The following is a 23,164-nucleotide window of genomic DNA, read 5'->3' as shown; positions in this document are numbered from 1 at the left end:
TAAGTGCAAGTATATACTCTTTTCCATCTTAACATCAGCATATTTATGGATTTTGTATTTAATGTACGTAAATTATTGCATTTTAACATATCATTTTTAGCCATATTTATTCAAATAGCTATTAAATTATGCAATAACTTTTAAACAGTCCTCATCACAAATGCATAATAATTGTAGTTAAAAGTCTGCATTGTACTACTTTGATAATTCATGAATTAATATTTCACCACATGTATGACTAAAAGACTAGTGAAGAGATGGAACTAAAGGTACCGTCTACTAACTGAACTGTCAAATTGAACTACTGAACCTGAGAAAAAATAAAAGGAGAAAAGGGACAAGCAGTTTGGTCACTGAGTGGAATCCAGTTAAAAACTCTGGATAGATGGAGCAGTCTTTTTCAAGGGGAGAATCTACACACAATTTAAAATTGCTTAAGACCACCCATTAATATCAGCCTCTGCAAAGGTCAGAATAAGCCAGACAAATTTTCATCTGCAGCCCTTGAGCAAAATCTTAAGTAATCTGGAAAAACATATATGCAATTACATGATTGTTTTGCTGATTGACTCCACTTCTCACACAGGAGTAGTTCAACATTTTACCGTCGCTATCCTAACAAACATCTTGTATGGTAGGATTTTCGGAGGGAATTCTGGCTGTGTATATTACTAAAATTGTAAGAATGCTTATTTATTAAAAGACTGCAGCCTTTGGAATTGTCATCAACAATAAAAATTTCAGTCAGCATTGGTCACACAGGTAACCTGTGCGGAGTGCTGGCAAAAAGACCTTAGCAATGCAGCCCAGTCACCGGGAGAAAATGATGGCATTGTATGTTTGTGAAAGCAACAGATAATGTTACATTTGAACATTTCATATGCATGGTACAGTGTAATATATGATGATGGTGGATGGCTTGACACCTTAGCAAGATGCAAGCTGCAGAGCACAGATTGAGTCCAACAAACAACCACCACATGCTGGTATGGAGAGCTGTTTCCTCTCACGTAGGTGCAGAGCATACATGCATAATATTTATTATTATTATTATTATTTATTTATTTTATATTTAAATCAATTGTGTACTTTATTGATAACTGGCATAGGGGAGGAATGGTCTCTCTTTCTGGATCCAGCAGTGAGTCAGAAGGCATAGCTCGACATTAGAATAATTTGAAGACAGATACAAATTAGGTTTCACACTGAGCTTTTCTTTTATCTTGTGCTGCACTCACCACACAAAGCCCCAGAGGATGTAGGGAAACTCTGCTGCCTATCACCTCATATTCCCTTCTCACGGTGTAATGTCCAGCCAGGCTGCTGAATATCACAGAGGGCCAGTTGTTGGCACAGCGCCGGACAGAGAAATGCTGCGCAAGGGATTGTGATCATGCCTGCTGGTCATCCCTCCGTATCTCCAACACTTCACAATCCAAGTGATGGGAATCAGCCAAGAACATGTAATCTCACACTGAAGGCACATGCAGGAGGTCGATCCAATACAGACAGAATTTATGCTTCATGAATATGTAAAAGCAATTCTCACAATATTTGAGAAGATATAGTGGAACATGGTTAATATATAATTCTGTTATTGTTAGGGTTGGAAATTCACTTACATCTAATGTCTACACAGTTTGACTTCTTTTTAAAAAAAAAACTTTGTTGCCTTTGTCTAGAACAAAACTTTGCTTCTTCTTTATGGTTTCACCTCAATCCAAGGATGACATAATCATCTGGCGTGTTTTAAATTAGAAAAAAGGTCTGTGTATTCAATGCTTGGCTTTCATTAACTACATTTTATCCCCTCTTCACTCAAAAGTAAATCTGTTGTTCTGTGTCACATTGTTGCATCACAGAGGTTTTGTTTATTCATCCTTTTTCTTCACAATGCTATTCCCCCAAGACTGAGGTCTGTTTTACAAGTGAGCTCCATCTATGAATAAATCACTAAAAACAAGTACAAAGACACAATGGGAGAGATTGTCCAAACAACAAAGAGAGAACAAACACGCCATGCAGACGCAGTGAAGGCAGTGAGGCATGACAAAGGTGTTGGAAATGAACAGGAGGAGGAATAATAGACAGCTGTAAAGGATATAAAGATAGGTGGATGCTGCTCAAAATGATCTGTAACAGGTGCTCAGTTTATGGCTCAAGTTCAATTTTGATACAGTAAAAAAAGTCAAAATGCCAGATCTACACATTGTTTTATTTTATGAAATTTTAATTTAAATTCATTTTTTAATGAAAACTAACCATAAAGTTTGATCTTCTTTGACTTTGAACAATGATGGCGCTGCACCTGAGTGACCCATCTTCTAAGGTGTCTTCTTAGCAGCATAAAAAAGAGCAAAAACAGCTCCTTATAAAATATGGAATGTAATGTTGTAGCTTTAAACAAATACAAATAAAAGACACATTTTATTTGTTTGTTTTCTGTACAAAGCAAGAAATATGTTCTGGCTGGACTCATTAAAGTCCGGTTAAAGCAAATTCAGTGAAAGGACAAGGAAATGTGTAGCGCTGTGTATGAGTTCGCTACATCCCCAGCTGTCTTAGCTTTGTAAAACTAATAAATAATACAGTAAATTAGTATTATACACAGGCAGTTGAGGCAAAAAACCCCAATAATGCTACAACATGCATCACCAAAACGGAACACTTATACTGACTACTATTTGCGATGATCAGAGCCCTTTAAGAGAGAGTTGCGTCATCTCTGTTCGCTCCAATGGACCGTTCTTTTCACAGCAATGGCGGAACATGGAGCATCTCAATTGTTCAAGGAAGTAGCATTTATTGCTAACAGGGCAGTGGAGTTGCAGCAGAGAAAACCCTTTGTGATGGGCTTTAACAGGGTGAGACGTCTAAAGAATCTGTTTTTATATCAGCAGCATATTTTAGCTAAATAAACATGTGCATTAAAGCATGATATTGGATTATCTGTCGCTAAATTAGTAGATTTACAAAGTAATAACAGATATGCTAATAGAGTAAGCTAACGTTAATACACTGTACTGTATATACTGAACACATTTTATTAGCCGCTAACAGCCTGTTAATTTAAAATGCCCTGCTTTTGAAAATGTAATCTAAGATTGGGGAGTTAAATTGGAGAAAAGGCTTGTATGATTTATATCACAGGTCAGTGTGAGTTACATGTCAGCTTTGTTAAAGAAAACATGGTGCTTGATAGCAGAGTGCTATTTTGTGATATATGAGTATTGATATGGATTAAGAGTGCATATTTGAGACTAATAAATAATGTAAAAAACATTACTGTAAACAGAAATGTAATTTATGGGTGAGTGTTTTTAGCTTTATGATTCTGTTGACTCCATTTGTCTTTATTATGTTTCAGCTCAGCTGATTTTCCATTGATGGCAAAAGGAGGGAAGCTGAAAGACCTGAATGAGATCACAGGGTAAGTCATTTAGAAAAATGAAACATATTTGGCTTAATGGGGAATTATTCTAAACACTGACATTGTTACACCACTATATTATATATTTTTTTATTATTATTTATCTTCTTATTGTATATTGGTAACTTACAATAAGAGCACTGGGTGCTGGAGGAACTATTTCGAAGTGGGTTATAAAAACGCAGAAGGCTCTAGCTTAATGCAGTTCATTAACGTATAAATCCAGTAGAGGGCAATATTACACAGCCTGATGAAGGCTCTCTTCTAGAGCACAGATCTGACTAATTCATGCATTCACAGGCAGTGGTTTACGCTTTGTATTAAAATCACTCTCATATTAACTGTAGTGTGACGGCATAGAACAATGAAGTAGCCTAGACCTTTTTAAACAAAGGAAAAGCTTGGACACAGTGACGGCCAGGCTGACAAAGGATCAAAGTCTGATAAATTATTAAAAAAGGATCAGTATTTGTAGGCCTGTCATATGAAACGCTATAGACAAATGCTGAGGTTAGCACAGTAAAAGCTAATTTCTAAGCGAGTAATTCACTATGAGAAGCACAAACTTAACACAACTAACAAAGTTCCGTAACTGAAGTTGGGGAACAAACACGCCTCACCTCCCAAAGGGGTTTCCCATCCAGGCCTATAAAGGTATGTCTGACCCTCTCTCCTGTCCTTTTCTCCCTCCCCCTTTAAGCAAAAGAGCTACATAGGATTCGATAGAGTCTGCAGACTCCCTGCACTAAGACAGCACCCTTGTACTGAGTGTCAGCTCCCTGTCTTCTGCAAGCCTTTCCCTGTTTCTTATTTTTATTCAACCATATACAAGGCCTCTCAATGGTGTGCTCTTTGTTTGGGTAAAATGTTCTAATGCAGTTTTTGAAAATGATAACTATATACTATGCGCTCCGTGTATATTGTAAATCAATGCAGTTATTGACTGCTATTTAGCGAAAATCTGAGTTTTGTCTCTCCATATACAGTAATGTATTCAGATGGCCCGCCAGACACTTTGGGGAACTATTTGAAGCCTCCATGTGTCACGTGACGCCCGAGCAATTTGAACCTCCGTTGTTATTACTCTCTTTATCATTATTATTATTATTATTATTATTATTATATTTGGATATTGCTATGATACACTATTCTATGCTATACCATACCACACTATACTATACTATACTATACTATGTTATGCTATAGTAGAACATAGTATAGTAGTTAATTAGTAGTTATAGTAAAACAGTTATACTATACTTGGCTATACTTAACTGTACTTTTCAATACTATGTTGTACCATGGTACTCTAAAATATGAATAAATAAATACTCTAAACAATGTTATAAGAAACTACACTATGCTATACTATTACTATACTATGCTATACTATACTTAACTGCATTATACTATGCTATGCTAGGCTACTTTATACTATACTATGCTATGCTATGCTATGCTACTTTACTATGTTATTAAGTCCTGAGTTTTCCTGGCTTAAGCAAAGATTTTTGTGGCATTAGTTCTGAGAGTCTACTAGTTCAGTATGATCTAGGTTTATACCGATGAGCACAGGGGTACAGCATGAGCTTTTTAATAAGGTGCTGCAACAAAATTATGTCTTAATCAGAGTACATGGAGATTCCTTCTAGGGATGTCAACATCTACACGTGTAAACGGGTACACGGATAACAAATCATAACCGTTCAGAAAAATCAATAACCGTTTACACGTAATTTTTTCCTCTCCTCCTCCTCGTTCATTTCTCACCAATAGTATTTTTAGGGGTGATAATGTTGCCTGAAAGCTTAAGATAATAACATTAACTAACTATACACTTAAATGTTCCCACTAATGCAGTTATCCGCATACATAATAGATGCACAGGTGGCAATGTTACGTTGATATTAAAAAAAAAAACGCAGCCACAGCCAGTGTCGCATCACTTCAAGTTGACTCGGGGCCGCATGGACAACAAGCAACAAGCGATGAACAAGCGGAGCTTAAAAAAATATATTGTACAAAAGTGAGCAATAGTTAAAACAATGATTAAAAAAGAAGGTTAAACCTTCTCCAGCTTTCACTTGTACGTTTTCTTGTCTGTCAAAATTGATGATTTTATTTTCAACTCATTTTACTTTCTGTCATAAGTAGGTCTAAGCCTTAAATGGTGAGATGGATTGCCTACTTTTTAAGTTCCGTTTGCTGAATAAACGTTTTTGTGCGATAACTAACTACTGGAATGGCTTTGATTTAATGAGATTAGGAGGTATTTGAATGGAGACAGAACCATCTAGTGGGTTTATAGCGCAACTGCGATAGAAAAAGATCATAAATCGTGTAACCGGGTACACGTCGGTTAGAAGTCCCGTTTACACGTGCAGAAAAAATTGTAAACGTTGACACCCCTAATTCCTTCATGCTCAGTTTTCTGGTCAGTGTCTATCGTCCGTTGTCTTTAGGTCAGTCGCTACAGAGGAAAGTTATTGCCATTTATGTTTTTTTATTTTTCTTTTTAAAATTGGACTTCTACATTAATCTTCCCTGCACCTCCTCATTCTATGTGTTGTTTATGGGACCCTCCTCGCGCCCCATCAGAAAACCACAGTGATTAGCAAATTCACTTCAATGTGGAGCCTAGTAGTTTCACTCTTGAAGTTGCCATTAAACATTCCTTTGATTCACATTGACTGGTTGAGAGAAAAAGATCATCCCTGCTCTGTGCGCGTGCTCCCCGGTGGCTTTGTAGAATCTTATTTTGGGCAGGAAATTGAAAACTCAAATTGCGTTGGACCTGCAACCTGCAGGCAGCTCAGCAGGAAGCCTCCATCATTTTAAATTCAGCCTACATAAAGGGCAAGTAGGGGTTTTTAGAACAGCTTTGTTGACAGTTTTATTTTTTTCCCCTGCATTTTGAAAAAATGTTTCTCTGTGTAGCCTGCTGTTTACATCATCCCTCTTCTGCAGCTTTAGAAGAATCTCTCCTTTCTCCTGCTTTTCAGTGAAAGCCCTTTTTTTCTCCTGCCGTGTGCCATATCCCCCAGAGCTCTCAGCTGTGTGCCCTATTTTTAGAGGAGCACTCGGGCAATTTAGCTGAACAATGTGCTGGAGTCGCATCTTCACTTCCATGTGATATGGTGGGATGTTGACTAAAGACATCACATTTGCATTGTATGCATATATGTAGCCTATATTTTCGGACATCTCTTAGGTATTGATTCATGCAGTAACATATAGAGAAAGCCGTGATTTTTAACATAATTCTGAAAAGCCACATAGAAAAACATGTGACTGCAACATGAGATAACTGGATGAAAAACAGTTAAGGTTAGGATTTACTGTGTAAAAAAAAAAAGCAATGTTTTTCCCCACACTACTTTCTATTTGAGACTAAGTAAGCCTCAAGTAGGAGCATAAGCAGATCCCCTTGTGTCCCGTCTATGGTTCATCATTATTGAACTGCATTACTACATTAGCAGCCAGGCTGGGTTAATTAAATGGAAGCCCTGTCGTGTCCTATAATTCACTGAAAGCAAGCTCAATTAACTACCTAATTAGAAGTAGAGCTTGCATGAAACATGTGAATTCCCCTTGTGTCTAATTCAATTTATTGATTGATGCCATATAATAGAATTAAGAGTCACACACAATGCAATGGGAGACACAAAGAAAAGGATATGCATTAATCAGAATATGATTAACAGATAATGTTATAACTTATCTTTATTGGCTCTGTTTTTGTTTTCTGCATGGACTTTAGTTGAGACCCACTATCTTTAAGTCAGTCTGATCAGTTTGCTTTGACATCTTGCGTTGGGTGCAGCTCTTAGACGAATGTAAAGAATACTTAAATGAATATACACAACAGAGTCACTTTCAGGAGACGACCTGAGCAAAGGCTGTTGTTGGACACTATACTCAAAGGAGTCCCATGTGGGAGGAAGACAGTCTGATGAATAGGACAAGAGCCATTAAAGTGACATTGATAAAAAGGCAGGAAGTGAGATTATCATCTGGAGAAGAGGAAGCCTATTAGAGGTGATTGCCTTGGCCTGCTGTAGGTAAAATGAAGAGAGCTAGTAGGAGGTTACTGCAGGCTGGGTCTTTCATTATTGAACTGCCTTAGTGTGAGCATGAAGTTCAGAGCCAATGGAACATCCTATATTCTTGCCTACACTTTCCGCTTTTACATAAATGCATGTAGTGTATGAATTACATCAGTATTTGCGCAAACACACATACATGCACATGCTGTTTCTTTCAGACAATGAATGGTGCAAAACAAACAATGATAGATGGATTGCAGACTCTGATAATTGTGCATCACTCACAGCCACTGTCTGATTTGTATCAGTGTAAAATCCACAGAAGATAATGTGGTTACAGTATTACAGCACAAACGTGCCCATGAGCTATTGCAGTCCAGTGCAGTTTGCCCTTTTGCATCTGATTTCTATTGTCTGTGTGGCAAAGTTTAAATGTTAAACACAGTACGTCACATTCCCATTAATCAGTATTCCCCGTATCTTCAAATAACACTTTGTCATGCCCCATCAGGCTTTTAATAAAACATATGCTCATACAGCAGTTAGAGTGATATGTTACAAAAATCCATTCAACAATTTGTATGAAATCCAACAAATAAGCATCCCATGACGGGTGTTGTCATGTAACATGCATCACCTAAAGTTATATACCTGATGTAAAGTTATGTAGGTTAAGTTCTGGCAAGAAGATTATGTTGGTTAGGTTTAGGAAAGTAAAGTTATGAAGGTAAGGTTCAGACAGTTAAGTTACATCGGTTAGGTTTAGGAAAAGAAACATGGTGGGGTGTCATCATGTGACATACTTGTTAAGCACTTAAAGTTATGTAGGTTAGAGTTTAGGTAAGTTAATTTATGAAGGTTAGCCTAGGTTTAGGAAAAGAAACATGATGACAACTTACCTTAAAAAAGCTCAAAGTTCATGTGGTTCCACATGGGACACAGACGCTGTCTCCTGAGGGAAAGTCCTGTGCCGGAAGCCTTCCAAGGAAAATCTCAGTATCAGTAAGTGATAAATGTCCAGATTGGTTAGCGTCAACTGCTGTTATTAATTGAAAACATTATGGAGAGAGCTGGCTAACATTAGCCCTCTGAATATAAATAAATATAATTTACACTTTAAAGGTTGTGTAATTATTAATAATCATATACCTGCTGTTGGGAGAAATGGAGATTGGCACCAAAGTGTGTTCATGCGCTTCATGTAACGTTATAACCATTCCTTCTTCTTTAGTTTCCTTGGTAGCTGACAGGAAGTGACAAGGGACTAAAACTTTTGCCCTAGCAACAGAGTAGCAATAAAAAGGTCTATTAATTTATGACTGCTTTTAATAAATGACACCAAGGTGGATGGTTTCGAAATGACATGCACATCTGTTTATATTTAGCATTGCAAAAAAAAAAAGCTTAAACACTTTTTTAATGTATTAAGCAGAGTGACAGGGTGAAGGCTTTGGTTTGAAAAGTTTCCATGTGTCACATCACCTTAGCAGCAGAGAGGAGTGTGTGTGTGTATGTGAGTGAGAGTGAGAGAGAGAGAGAGAGAGAGAGAGATGTCCTGCCACGTCAGATCAGGCACGTCTGTCAGAAAAGATATAGTGCTATTCTGATTCATCCCAGTTTAAGCCCAAAAGCATGAAATGTAATTCAACCTCTGAGCATAGACACAAAAATATAAATAACTGTCACAACTTCCCTTTCGTGAAACTTCTTCTGTCTGCATTCATATTCCTTTCTGTCAGACTGGCACATCTGCCATGCACACTGCAGCTTCTGTCAGAGAATCAGGACAAAACAGTCAGCTGTTCACCCTGTAGGCATATACACGCTTAGCTATCTTTGAGTTTTTATAACAGCGTCATGCACAAAGCTGTACGTGTCATTGTGAGTGTGAGAATCAGTGTTTGCCCTCAGAGCGTCTTTGAGCCCCCTTGTGCTGCTGTCACAGTCCGTCGAGTGAGTGAATACTGGACATTTCAATTTAAAAAGCTTATGGTCATTTAAGGGATGAAGAAAGTGGGAATAAATGTGTAAAATGACTTTGTATTCCAGAGCCAATATTAGAAGCCCTGCAGGAATTTTGGCACAACCTCAATCATCAGTGCTCTGGGGCGAAGGAGTTTGAAAGCGGGTGCTTGTAGGTGCCTCTCTCGCTGGCTAATGTCTCATTTTACAGCCTAGTCACCAGAGTAAAATGTTGACATTGCATGTTACTCCAAACCAAGGATATGTTGCATTTTTACCTTTCACACGAATCATATCAAAGTGTCATAAGTGACTTTGTTAAGGTTACATGTGTATGAGCTGAGTTTCTAATCAGGAGGAGTTGGGGATGGTGGATAGGGGGATGACATGTGGCGAGATGGCTGTCATTAGCAGACAGCAGCGGCTTGTTCAAGACCAAAAAACTGCAAAAGCTGGTATTTTTACGTCAGGACATTTCCAGTCATGTTTGTTGCATTTTTCATGCACTGTCAGTATGTATACCCACGAAAAGTAATGCACCAAAATTTGTATATATACATGTTGAGCCATGTACATGTATGAGCCAGTACTTTATAGTCTGTATAATCCACATTATCAGAAAGGCTGCAATAATATGATTGATGCACGGACAAGTGTAAAGAAGTTAGTTAATACATTGCCAATGGGTTTGAACCCATTGGCAATGTTTTAGTGCAGTTTTTCTTTGGGCTCTACACCCCACTCCCACTCTTTAAAGACATGCAGATTAGGTTGATCAGGCTGATTGGAGACTCTATAACAGGCATGTCAAACTGGTCCACAGGGGGGCCGGTGTGGCTGCAGGTTTTTGTGCCAACCAACCAAGAGCACACAGTTTGACCAATCAACTGTCTGAAGATGGAGATCAGTTGATTAAATGAGTCAAGTCTGGTGTGCTGCTACTTGGTTGGAAACAAAACCTGCAGCCACACCGGCCCCCCTGTGGACCGGTTTGACATGCCTGCTCTATAAACTACCTGTTGGAGTGAATGTGAGTGTGAATGGTTGTCTTTTGTCCATGGTGCACTCAGTCAGGGAGAAGTGGCTACAGACAATTTATGTATGGATGTTTGTTGAATGTGACACACTGAAAACAAGGAACAGATTTACATATTCACATATTGACCTTGCGGTACAAGTGAATAGTGTGTCGTCATGTTGAATAGAAGTCGTCAGTGTTTCACCAAACGAAACCATCTTGGGCAATAATGAGTGACTAGTCCACAGTTGACCTTGCATGTGTAAGGCTTTGTTCAGACTGCAGGAAAATCAGATCTGTTTCTCAAATCAGACTGTCTGTACTGTTATTTGTAAGTGATCAGATCAGAGTTGTGTGTCCAGACATCACCAGCCTATCTTCATGGGCTGCTGTAGCATGATGTAGGTATCAGTTAGTCTGTAGCTATGCTGGTGATGCACAAACATCCCAAGATGTTTCACAAGACAAACTCCTCCATAGTGCGTTACTGTAATCAGCATGGATTCTGCCATGCATTTTGGTAATTCTGGATTTGACATTGTCCTCGTGTGTTGCATTGTGAGTGACGCAAAAGACAGTTGCAATCCAAATTGAGCATCCAGATTGAGGCACATCTGCAGAAATCCAATTGGAATCGCATTTCAAATCACCGCCAAATCTGTTGTGTGGATCTGATAAGCAAAAGGCAAATTTCGTTTTGTTTTTTCTGCTGTCTAGACTTTCTGAAATCAATCTGAATACAATCTGGATATGCCAATAAACAAACTTGAACTGGCAGTGTGACCAAGACCTAAGTGGCCCACAGGACACCCTGTTGGTAGACCCAGGCAGAGCCAACAATACACGCCTATTGATGAAAATTTTCTCCTTGTGAAAACCATTTCCCATTTTTACATAAGAAACTGATTTCCTGGAAATAAAATAAAATGAAAAGATAATCAAATTGGCTGCGAAGATAAAAGGTGAAAAGCAACGTACTATTCCTCTGCATCTTGCATAATATATGTGATGCTCTTGTACAGGGCGGAAATTGTCTTTCTAAAAATGTTAAGAGAATAAAGGTAAATGTGTTTGAATGTGAAGCTGGAAATAATTGCATGCCCCAGATAACCACCATATAACCAGTTTTTCTTCGACATGTTATGATAGATTTGAAGATAGTTCTATAATTTCTGTAGGCCCATACAATAACATGATGTAATACAGAAATCCAGACAGTGATAACAAATTAAAAAATGATTTTTCAATGTAATAATAGCTCATATTTTCTTTCCAGGATTAAGAATGCATTTTTGAGCATTTTACGAGTTCAGACAAGTGATAGCAACATTAGGGTGTCATGCTGGGCTGCAGAAGTCACACTGTGTCTGAAACAGAGCCATCACACTCACACCTCTCACTGTGAATTCACACTCATTTACTGTGCGCTTCATTCACAGAGACACAAAAAACTGAGTAAATTATTTCACAGATAAACTGTTGATATTATGTAGCGCTGTCATATGGGTCTGTAGTTGTATCTGTTTATGTAACCGAAAATATCTGCAATCATATTTATATTCAGATTATAGCGGAAGTTGGTGTGATTCATACAGAAGTGGTCAAAAATAGTCTAATCTGCTTTATTTTCTGTATTTTATTATTTTTTACTGCCTTTTATACTCTTCCTATATATGTATACAATTAACTGCCAACAAAATGACATAAAGCACAAGAAAGCTAATGACATAATGGCTCACAGGGCCCTGTTGCATAGTTTTTAGAGAAGAGATTATTTGTTGCTTTGGGAGGAGGTTCAGGATAGATTAAAAAATGAAATGTCTATTAAAGAAAGAAAAAGGAAGTTGTTGACAATTTGAAATTCCCCAAGCTCATTAGCATGCACTTTTAAGACAGTCCCTAATTTCATCTCCTCAATTTCCTTCTTCTGACAAGTCTCATAGTGCCAAAAAGTCTTAAAAGTGCCACAGAAGTGCAGCGTTAATCTTTTTTTTTTATTCGACACAGCGCTGTCCATATTACATGTAGTCAGAATTTCTGTTTTCAAAAAATCTTTTTTTTTCATGTCACAGGTTGACATTTATTTGTACACAGTTTTTTTTTTCCCAGTTTCCTCAACCAGACTACTAAGCCCCATAATTCAAGATTTGGATCCATGATCAGCTCTCCTGATGTGTCCAGGAAAGTGTTAAAATTGAGAGGAGAAACAAGAAAATAAATCCATTGATGAATTCCAAATTGCATTTTGAGTGGCAGCTGTTCTCAGAAGAGTTCCTTCTTGTGAAACATAACTCGTCACACCACAACAACAGGCAGCTTTCCTTCATGCTGCGCTGTTGTTTTGTTCCCATCACAAACGACTGCAGTCAAGTGTGGTGTTTCTTTTGTAATTAAGGAGCCAGACCTAGCTGCTGTAATTCTCGACATGAATTTCGGTGCTCATTAACACCCAGTGAAGCTATCTATGGACCAGTCTGCATATTTATGCACAGTAACTGCTGCTCCACTTCTCCCCACGGACGCCGTGTGTTTACTCATTGAGGTTGTTTGACACGCCGCATAACCTCTCAGGATATAGCCGTGCATCATGTTTTTATCCCTCCTCAAACAAATGTGTTTGAGGAGGGATAAAAACATTTTGTAGTGGGGATCTGATCCACAAGATGTGACAGCAAGATAAAAAAAGATCAAGGCTCCCAGGCTTTACCCAGATACAGATGAAGAAAACACAGTCAGTGAGATATAGCCCAGTCACCGCTTCCATGCTCTCCATCATGGACTCTGACCCTCTGGAGGGCAGAAGAGGAGGAGGGGAGGGGTTTTCCAGGTCTTGTCTTTAATGAGGGGAGCACCTTGTTATCCAGGACTCCTGCTGTTCAGCCCTTACCCTGCAGCAGTGGTCTTGGTAAGCAGGATGAAGAGGGGAGGTGGAAAAAAGGGTCAAGGCTGCATGTGTACTTGGACTTGGGTGGCTTAATGTTTGTCATCTGGAGGTGGAGGGGATGGTGGATAGTATGTCACTTAGCCAAGACTCCTGCCAAGCTTAGATCGCTGCTCAAGACCAACAAACAAGACAACAGATGTTTTATAAAGAATTGCTGTTATATTCCCAGCTGCTTTTTAGACACCAAACATGGGTGTGACCTCTCAAATACCTGCGTGTCCCTTTGTGTCATGCTGTGTTGTAAGGTTAATGTGGGACTGTGAATGCAGCAAGGGCAGCAGTTCTTCATTCAGTCTTTTTTTCCTCAGTGGCAGTTTGTGACTTGCTGGATGGATTATTGATCTGTAGAGCTGTTCAGCGCTGATCTGATCTGATCACATCAGATTGATGGATGAGAGGAGCAGCAGCTGCGATTGAGTGCAAACTTTTAGACCTAGCAGACAAAGTTTCACTTTCAGTGTGTTTGACATTCTACTGCTCCATCTGTGCCCAAAGTACACTCTGCACTCTGAGATTGTAGTGCAATAAATAACTGAATGATTTTTCAACATGGCTCCTAATGAACGGCCAGCTCTAAAAGTACAGAATGTATTAGTGGTAGCAGATCTTATAATTGTGGCAGGAAAACCCTGAAATGTTCTATATCCTTAGTTTGCAGAAACGTACAATGCCAACATTTATTCTCGTGATTTAGTTGACACACAATATGCTTTTGTATTAGTTTGTGCCTCAGAGAGTACACAGGTTCAGTTGCTTTAAAACTTGGGTCTTTATTGGAGCTATTTTTTCTCCAAATGGAGAAAAGCTTTGAAACATCTTGGGAAAAGAGGCAGAGCACAACACAGTCATATCTTTGTGGCTTAAATAATAAAGAAAAACATGTCCGGATGTTCAGGGTTGCAGTGGTCAAAGGCTGAGTTGCAGCATGTGGAAATAAATCATACTACAGAGAATCTATATGCTCGGTAGTTACTGAATAAGATCATGAAACCCCTGGGCACAATTAGTCTTCATTAGTGATGCACAGGTCAGCTGTGACATAGTTCAGATCTTCTTGCATGTAGAGCTCAGCCACCGGTGTGTGCCAACTAGAATGAAATTCCTGCATCTGCATAATGATAGCTAATTAATAATGCACGAAAAGGAGATCTCTAACCAACAAAAAATGTAATCTTACTATAAAGCAAGGAATCTCTGTCAGTCTCTATGTATGTGTGTGTTTGTTCTTTGCATATCTCGAGCACTATTCATCTGATTTCCTGCACATTTGGTGGATGTATGGGGTCCCAAGGACGAGCAGTATCAAAGATGGTGCAGTTTGAACAAACATGTTCACAATATCATCCTCAGGGCCCCATTTAGAATTAAACACACTTGTATCGCTCTGTGCACGTAATGTGCATTTCAAAATCAAGCTTTAAAAAATGTTATACATTAATATTATTTTCTACTTTCAGTGAGTTAATTTTTTGACCAACATCAGTCCTAATCATAAATATAAAATATTCATTAATTTTCAGAAATTCAACCCTTTAAATGCCAAGTTTTTGTCATGATTTTTTAATTTTTGATTGTAAAAGCGTGGAATATGTCAGCAACATTGATTGTGACACCTAGTGGAAAAAGTATGTATTTTCTCCATATGCCAAATATGGTGACGAAGACATCATTGGGAGATAGTGAAATTATAAAATTCCAAGGCAAAAGCCGAGAACAACACCCAGTAATAATACAGTGTATGTTTTTATGCTTTGATAACTGTGGGATTCAAAATTGCAGTTTGAATGAGTTTCAATGGCACGTTTTGCACTTAACTGTTTGAATGTAACAATTTTGTTTGCACAGTGTATTTTAGACTTATTGTAAAAGCTGAGCTGGAAATTCCAAGATTAAACAAAAATACACAATCTTGCCAAAATGTATGCTGTATGCATGAACACAGCCAAAATTAGCAAAAAATGAAGAATGAAAAGTACGTAAACTGCGCCAAACATTCCCTAAGGGGTAACAAACTGTAAATAAATAAGTGGATAACACACTATGGATGTGCAGTGTTGGCTTTAGGGCTCTGAGTCTGAGCATGTTGTCCGCAGCTCATTGACTACAGTGCAGATGCTTGCCTAACCCATTACAACCGAACTCTTCTCCACTTTCTCTGTTGCAAATGTACTTAGACCGCCGTTTGGGTTTATAACTTAAAACACTAATGATGTTACCACTGGAAAAATACCTCAGCTTGTAAGGCCTTGCTCTACTTTATAAATGCTGTGGTTATGTCAAAGCAAATGACTAATAAGCCTATTTGGCATCTGCTAAGTGTATCTCTTTAGCCTCTGAAGTTTTCTGGTAGGATTAGTTTTTTTTTCTGTGGATGAGCCATATAATTTTTATATGCCTGTGTGCTCAGCTTAAGTAAATATTTTTGTAAAGACTTTAGTAAGGGCGTAGGGCTGTTTTTGTTCTTAAGCGTTGACTATAACACTGGGATTAAGCAAAATAAAGATTTAAATATTTTCTATTGTTCTTGCAGTTCAATGTAGACAGTTGTCTTGGTTTTTACTTATCTGAAGACAGTTTAAGTGAAGAAAGACGACAAAACTGCATTACATTTAAAATGTAGAACTATTATTATGAGAGAAATAAACTAAAGAGGTTGCAAAATGTGATGGCTGCTAATGTTACAGTTTTGGTACAATAAAACCCTATAAAACCAACCGGTGGCACCTCATGCCTGCCAGTCAGTCCCTCACAGAAGCTGACTACTGTCCAGTCATTTCCATTATTAATATTCATTCAAACAGTAAATTTTGATTTTGATATTATTTTAGATTTTGAGTACCGTTTCAGAATACGGCATGTTACTTTAGCTTTCTACAGCTTTAATCACTTGCCTAAGGCTTTAAAGCTGAGGTTCAAAGGGTGCAGTCTTGAACTGGGAAAACTCAGTTGATGAAGATCATGTGATATGATTGAAAGCTGCAGAACTCCTCTCACCTTGTTGTGAGATGGTTTTATTAACTGGCCTTCCTTCTGCTCTGAGGAATGAGTCAGCAATGATATTTTAATGGAGTATAAAGCTCTGCAGGCTTTGAGTGCTCTGATGGCGTGCCAACTTTTATTACTTTTGAAGTGATTTGCATCTTCATATTATTATTTTCTGCTTGTGTGGCGCGCCTATACTAAACCTGCACATTACAAAAACAGAGCCCACATAAAAATGTGCAGCTTTCATAATCATCACCTTAAAAGACTAGCTCTTTGTCAATCAAATGGGAGCATGGATCTGTGATATTGACAGTGTGAATATGAATGATTGAATGACTCCTGGAATGTGGTCAGGATGGAGCTGCTGTGGGAGTCCACTTATTCAAATGCACTCAAATGACCTAACCCATGTGCTTAAGTGTCACACCCAGAAGTTTTCGGAGCTTCCTGAGTCACTGTGTGTAAGCATCAGAAACACAACATGTATTCACCACACCAAAGTCATGGTTGAAATTTGCACAGATCAGCTCATATACTGTAAAAACTTCACTTAAAAGCCCAGGCCATTATTTACTTAAACCATTAAACTCAACAGCCGTATATTTGAGACAGGCCTCTATATGGGACAGGCTTTTAAGTTTTCTTTTACACAAAACTGTTGCTCAGTAAAGATGGGAAAACAAAAAATTATTTATTTGACCCAAAGAAATCCAGGCAAATTGGCTTTTTTTTCAAAAACATTGGAAGACAGTAATGACAAGCAAAAGAAGAAATGACCCAGAATTTACCAAGAAACTTAAACAAAACAAACAAAAAAATGAAAACAAAAAAAATACAAAGAATAAATCGACCTGAAAATAAATAATTCTGTTAAATGATTTTAAATATATATATATATATATATATGAATAAAGTTCACCTGACATTTTTTCCCCTGGCTTTAAAAAAAAAAAGTCTTCTACATCTACTAATCTCTTTTTTTGTGTCTCGTTTACTATGCCAGTATGTGATGGTGCTCACAGTTTAAGTAAAAATTACCTGAATGATTGAATTGTGGAGAATCATACAAAGCTAACATTTTGTGTGTATGTCCATATTGACAAAAGTTTAAACATATATATATATTGTATGCACGATTTAAGCAGCTCACTCACGTTAGCTCCAGCAGGAAGCCAACAACCCGGCTTTTTACATCTAAAGAACTTCTATAAAAAAGAACCGCATGTAGCATGCCTATATTGATACAAGCCTGTATTTGTCAAAATGTGTCACCACACCGGGTTAGTAAAAGAGACTGGCCGTTTAATTGGGACTAGGCTTTTATTTGAAGTTTTATGGTACTTGTCTACAGGCTGAACTATTACAGATATCAATGCACTCTTTTATTGAGGAAATAAGAAAAAAACTGTCGGAGATTGATGTTAAGGTGAAGTTGAGATAAAAACAAGAATGTCAAAGTCCGAATAGACTCATGCATTTCTGCTGCCTTTCTGAAGTCTGTTAAAAACTACCTCAGCTTTTTGAGAGCTCAGCCCGTTGGTCCCCTTGCACAACACATGATCAGAGGATTGACACCAGAATCACCTCTGTGTCTCCAGCGGCTCAACAGACTTTAAACTACAGCATGTCAAGTAGCTGTTGTGAGATAATGAGCATGTGTAGCTTATATCTGTATCTTTAAGTGGCTGTCTTCTTTAACTTAATGAGACATCTAAAGCTGCCAGGCTTGTTTACGCGACAACTTCGTTAACGACATCATTAGTGAGCTCCATTATGAAGGTTTTGTTTTCAGGCTATAGAATAAATCCAACACAAACATAAACAGATTTGTCACGTATGTTATGTTAGGTGAACAAACTCCCTGAACTTCATCAGAGTTCTTTAAAGGGACAGTTCACCCCAAAATCAAATATACATTCATTTCCTCTTACCTATAGTGCTATTTGTCAATATAGATAGTTTTGATTGGCGAGTAGTGGAGATATTGACCATAGAGATGTTTATCTTCTTACCAATATAATGGAACTAGATGGCACTCGGTGCTCAAAGCCCCCCACCGCCATAAATACATGCATGCATGCACACACGCGACAAAAAAATGCGAAAAAAAAGTGTTCATCTACACATGGACAACAGGCTTGTGCACTCTTCTTCTGCGCAGTGATGCGGTTGGCAGGTGCAGTTTGGTAGAAAGAAAATAGCTCATACATGAAACTGCTCAAAACAAGGTCTGTGGATTATCTTGGTCATAGTTTCTGAAAAGAGACATTGCTGTTCAGCCCGTTCTCATTACGAAATTTTCAATACCGCCACTTGGTCAGTGATTTTGGCATCAAGGCAACTTTGAGGATGGTATAATATGCTGCCAGGCAGCAACGCCACCAGTAACCACATAACAGGAGCTGGGCAGGTACAAAAAAACTCAGGACTTTCACCTGGGGGCCCGCTGTTCACAGTTCACTTCCTGTCAGTGTTGAGCCAAACCACAATGTTTTTCTCTAAACATAGCTATGTGGTTTTTTCGCACAAGGAAATAAAGGCAAATACGATATTTATTAATGTTGTGAGTTTATTTAAAAAAACCAAAAAAAACAAAAACAAAACTGTATGCATGTAACCAGTAGATACTGTTTATTTCCTGTGAAAACACAATGCATTTAACAGACAAAAATTGACATGCTGTCTTGTAACATGGACAACAGATTTAGGAGCATACCTAGGGCATCATATGTCAATTGCCAACAACCTGGCAGCGATATTTAATGAGTTTAGATGAGAATGTATTTTCAAATTGTTTTTATTTTGTATTTATTTATTTTTGGCACTGTGTGCACCACAAGCTGAGTGCCATCTAGTTCCATTTTATTAGAGAGAAAGCAGACATATCCTCGGCCAACATCTCCAACACTCAGCAACTCAAACCAAAACAATTTAAATTGATAAGTAATATAACAGGTCAGAGGAAAAATGTGTATTTTTTATTTTGGGATGAACTGTCCCTGTAACGGTAAATATCACCTGTACATCAGACTAGCACAAAGGTGTGTTTGTTTGGTATGTTCTGTCTTTTGCTGAAGAGACAAATCAACTGACAGCTATAAACCTCACTGGAACGTGGAAGCACTGTTCAATCCACTTTCCCTCTGCAAAAAAAAAAAAAAAAAAAATTAATCAGACAAACAAGGAAGATAATTGCAAACCGTACTCCCATTGAATTTTGAATAGCAGCTCCTTTTGCACAGATGTGTTATGCACACCGAATAGCTGCAAATCCTTTGCATGCTTAAAAGAAGCTCTCCTCTCTTATATGTAAATATTCAAAAATGAGCAGATAGGTGACAGGTAAAATGTATTGTCTCAAGTTTTTGTTTATTTATTGATGTCCTTATAACACACATGTGCTGAAAATAGTTGCTACCCAATATCTCTAAATAATAACTTTATTTTATTTATATAGCACCTTTAAAAACAGAGTTTACAAAGTGCTTTGACAAGCAAGGCAAAGCAGTAGTGAGAGGAGTTTCATGCATACGCAACATGACAAAAAAGAGCCAAAAAGTAATACTGAACTAAAGCCAGACAAACGAGAGAGACAATCACAAAACAGAAGTAACAACAGCAATGCAGCCTAGTATGAATAAATGCTGTTTGAAGAGCATTTGCAGTAAAACACAGAATTAATAGTACTTGTAATAGACTTAAAACATTGCTGGGGCAGAATAAAAATAAATAAATTAAATTATAAAAATAAATACATAAATAAATAAAATATACATGCATACATAAATAAATAAAATAAAACAAAATATATTAATAGAAGAAATAAGTAAATCATTTTAAAAAGAATTAAGATCCGATAAAATAGAATTAAGAAAATAAAAGATAAATAAATAAAAATACTGAGGTATGTATATATATAGAATAGACGACGTCACATAAATGCAAGTTATAAAAATGGGTTTTAAGATGTGATTTAAAAGAAGTCACAGAATATGCAAACCTTATCTCCTCAGGCAGGTTGTTCCAAAGGCGAGGGGCCCTGATGGCGAAAGCATGGTCACTCTTAGTTTTAAAATATTATACTCTGTATGTACTGCACTGTATTAAATCCTATCCATATGCAGAGTATAAACACAGAGTATGCTTGCACTACACAGCCACAGCACTTAAGTTTGCACAGGATGAGTCACTGTATATCATATACAATGTGACGTCACACTAGCATGAAGAAGGAAATGTATTGCATATTTCTGTACTTTTCTTCATATAGAACATAGCACACAGAGTCCTGAAAACTTGAATTGAATCCATGACACCACCAACCAAGCCATGATTCAGTCACATTATTAAAACATACAGAAAATTCAGTCTAGGATATGAACAATACATATTCCACACAGAGAGCACCCTACCTTGGTTTTACTGCTGGGACTCAGCTAACCGCTGAGCCTTGTTATCGTTGTGCTGTTTCTATTTTTATTTGTCAAAGGCAAATGTTCTTCCATCCTCAATCAAGTTTGTGTAATGAATCTGACTGCTTCAACCTGAAGTGGTGATAAGAATGTGAGATCTTTGAACTAGAATCATTCAGCAGATATATTATCATCACGTTGAAGCTAAAATATAATATTTGTGATAAAATACTACACAAATGCACATTATTAAACAGCAACATAAAAGTGGAAAATAATGCAAAATAATTAGGGGACAATATTTTTCCATCTCCCATACATTGACCAGAATGTTAAGTTGCATCATAGTTGAGCAATAGGAGCGCCAGTATTGGGACAAGCTCATGAGGTGAAAACACCAGTGGTCATGACATTGTTGCTGCCAGTAAATAAGGCCCTCACATCTGACTTAACACTTGATAAAATGCTGTTTCATAATGATGTAAACTGAATTTGGCAGGCTTTAAATTACATTTCACAAAAATAACAACCTCATAATACAAAGTTACCCTAGTGGTGACTGTAGTGACTAAGTGACTTAATAATGTTAGCAGGGTTACCTTGATTGGATATCGCCATTTCAAACTGCCTCTGAAAAACATTTCCTTATGTATTAATCGATAAATAAAAGAAAGTCAAACCTTGATTCACAAAGAATCGTCTGGTTAGTTTAGTACATCATTTGCCCAACAAAGAAATCTCTGTACTCAAAGCTCATGTCAAGGTGTTTTTTTTGCAGAAAAGTGCAAAAGTGTGTGCTTTTCTGACAGAGAATTCAAATTACCATTGGACAGTCACGTAGGTGTGAGGCGGGAATGGATGATGGCCGTGAGAGGAAGCCTTTGTGGAAGGAAGGCACGAAAGCAAGGACATCCCAGAGAATGGATTAGCTATGACCTTGTGTGGTGACGGGAGACAGCCGTGACATTTTTTTTTTTCTTTCAATTTCCTTTCAATTCATGGAAAGAAATGACAGGTGTTGCTCTCTATGCAAAATGCATTCTGTTTTTGTGGATGTCATGAATACATCTGCTCACATCATCATCAGAGGTGGTGAGATCTAACAGGAAACTCATGTCTATCATATGGTGAACAACTAAAATGATAACAGAGGGTTCGAGATCAATGAGTAGAAATTTTTTTTTTTTTTTTTTTTCAAAATGCTATTTTTGTTCAGCAAATATCCCACAGTATCGAGCAAAATGTCGTCAGCATTGCACTTCATCACCTGGGCTTCTAAAATAATTGTCCCATACACAATCTTCAGGCGTCCTTGTGTCCTTCGGTTTTTGAACATCCAGTCCTCAGCTGCTATTTCGACAGCCAAGGACGAGATTCTTGCTCTGCCAGAATTGTATTGTAGGAAAGACTAATAAGAGGGGAGCAAGGCGAGGTAAGGCGGCCTCTGAGCTGCTTTGAGAGAATGTTAATTTGAAGATAGTGGCATGACGATGCTACTTCCGAAAGAAAAGCAATTTATAATTCATATTTCATCACGAAGTCCTTAGGGTGTTTTTTTCCCTTTCTTTTATGCATTTCCTTTATGTATGTTCCCATACAGTAAGGCTTTATTTATGCATGCTCATCCATACTCCTCCCTGATCTTTTCTCCCAGCCGGTGGGGGCCCCGGCTTTACCCTCAGTCAGCCAACATTAAACCTTGTACAAGCAGGTCATGTAACAGACAGAGAAAAAGCAGCAGATTATGTGTGAGCGAGGGATGCTGGCATGATGTGTGACACAAAATATGGGAAGAGGCCCGCTGGGGGCATGATGCGGCAGCAGCAGCAGCATTATGTCATACGAGGGGCTGATCCTCTGATGACATGCTCTGGCACAACCCCATAATCTAGTGGCATGTGTTCCCCTCACATGTTGATGGAAACGCAGCAAATGAGATTTGAGATGGTAGAGGAGGATGGAATCAGAGGATGAGCTCTTGCTATGAAATCCAACATGTTTTTGCATTTCTGTTGGTAAACGACACGGTTCATCCACCTGCGCTAAAATGGTCATGGTAAGCACCAGTCATGCCTCCCTCCCTGCATTAGATCCTAACCATTGGTGTACAAACACAATGAAAAAGGAGTCCTGGGAGCCAGAAATCTCTGTTGACATGCTAAAAAGCCGAGAATGTCAAGCTTGCCTGTCAGCTTGCCATCGCCTAAAGATAATAAAATGCCACAAAGAGTTGTCCACCCCGTCTCTTATTTAAGATATAATTTGACATTATCAGTGTAGGGATGAATGAAGAGCTACCATCATTTTCAAGATTGATCAAGATTCATTGTGAAACTAAACTGGTTTGATTTAGATCTTTATTTCAAA

At 37.9% G+C, this 23,164-nt stretch overlaps 1 protein-coding gene across 2 annotated transcripts in view; it reads left to right on the top strand.

Moving 5' to 3' along the window:
- Positions 1 to 23,164, top strand: part of prok2 (prokineticin 2) — a 39,179-nt gene that overhangs the window by 9,568 nt on the left and 6,447 nt on the right. Inside the window, exon 2 of one of the 2 annotated variants that reach the window (XM_088071651.1) lies at positions 3,368 to 3,430. The exons of the other annotated variant lie outside the window; for it this stretch is intronic. The gene's annotated coding sequence lies outside the window, so the exon portion shown is untranslated. The remainder of the gene's footprint in view (positions 1 to 3,367; positions 3,431 to 23,164) is intronic. 2 annotated transcript variants of the gene reach the window in all.

The sequence above is a fragment of the Plectropomus leopardus genome, chromosome 2 (assembly GCF_026936395.1).
Source record: "Plectropomus leopardus strain MGB_pleo_1.0 chromosome 2, ASM2693639v1, whole genome shotgun sequence".
NCBI lineage: Eukaryota > Metazoa > Chordata > Actinopteri > Perciformes > Serranidae > Plectropomus > Plectropomus leopardus.
This window is presented reverse-complemented; position numbering and strand designations above follow the sequence as displayed.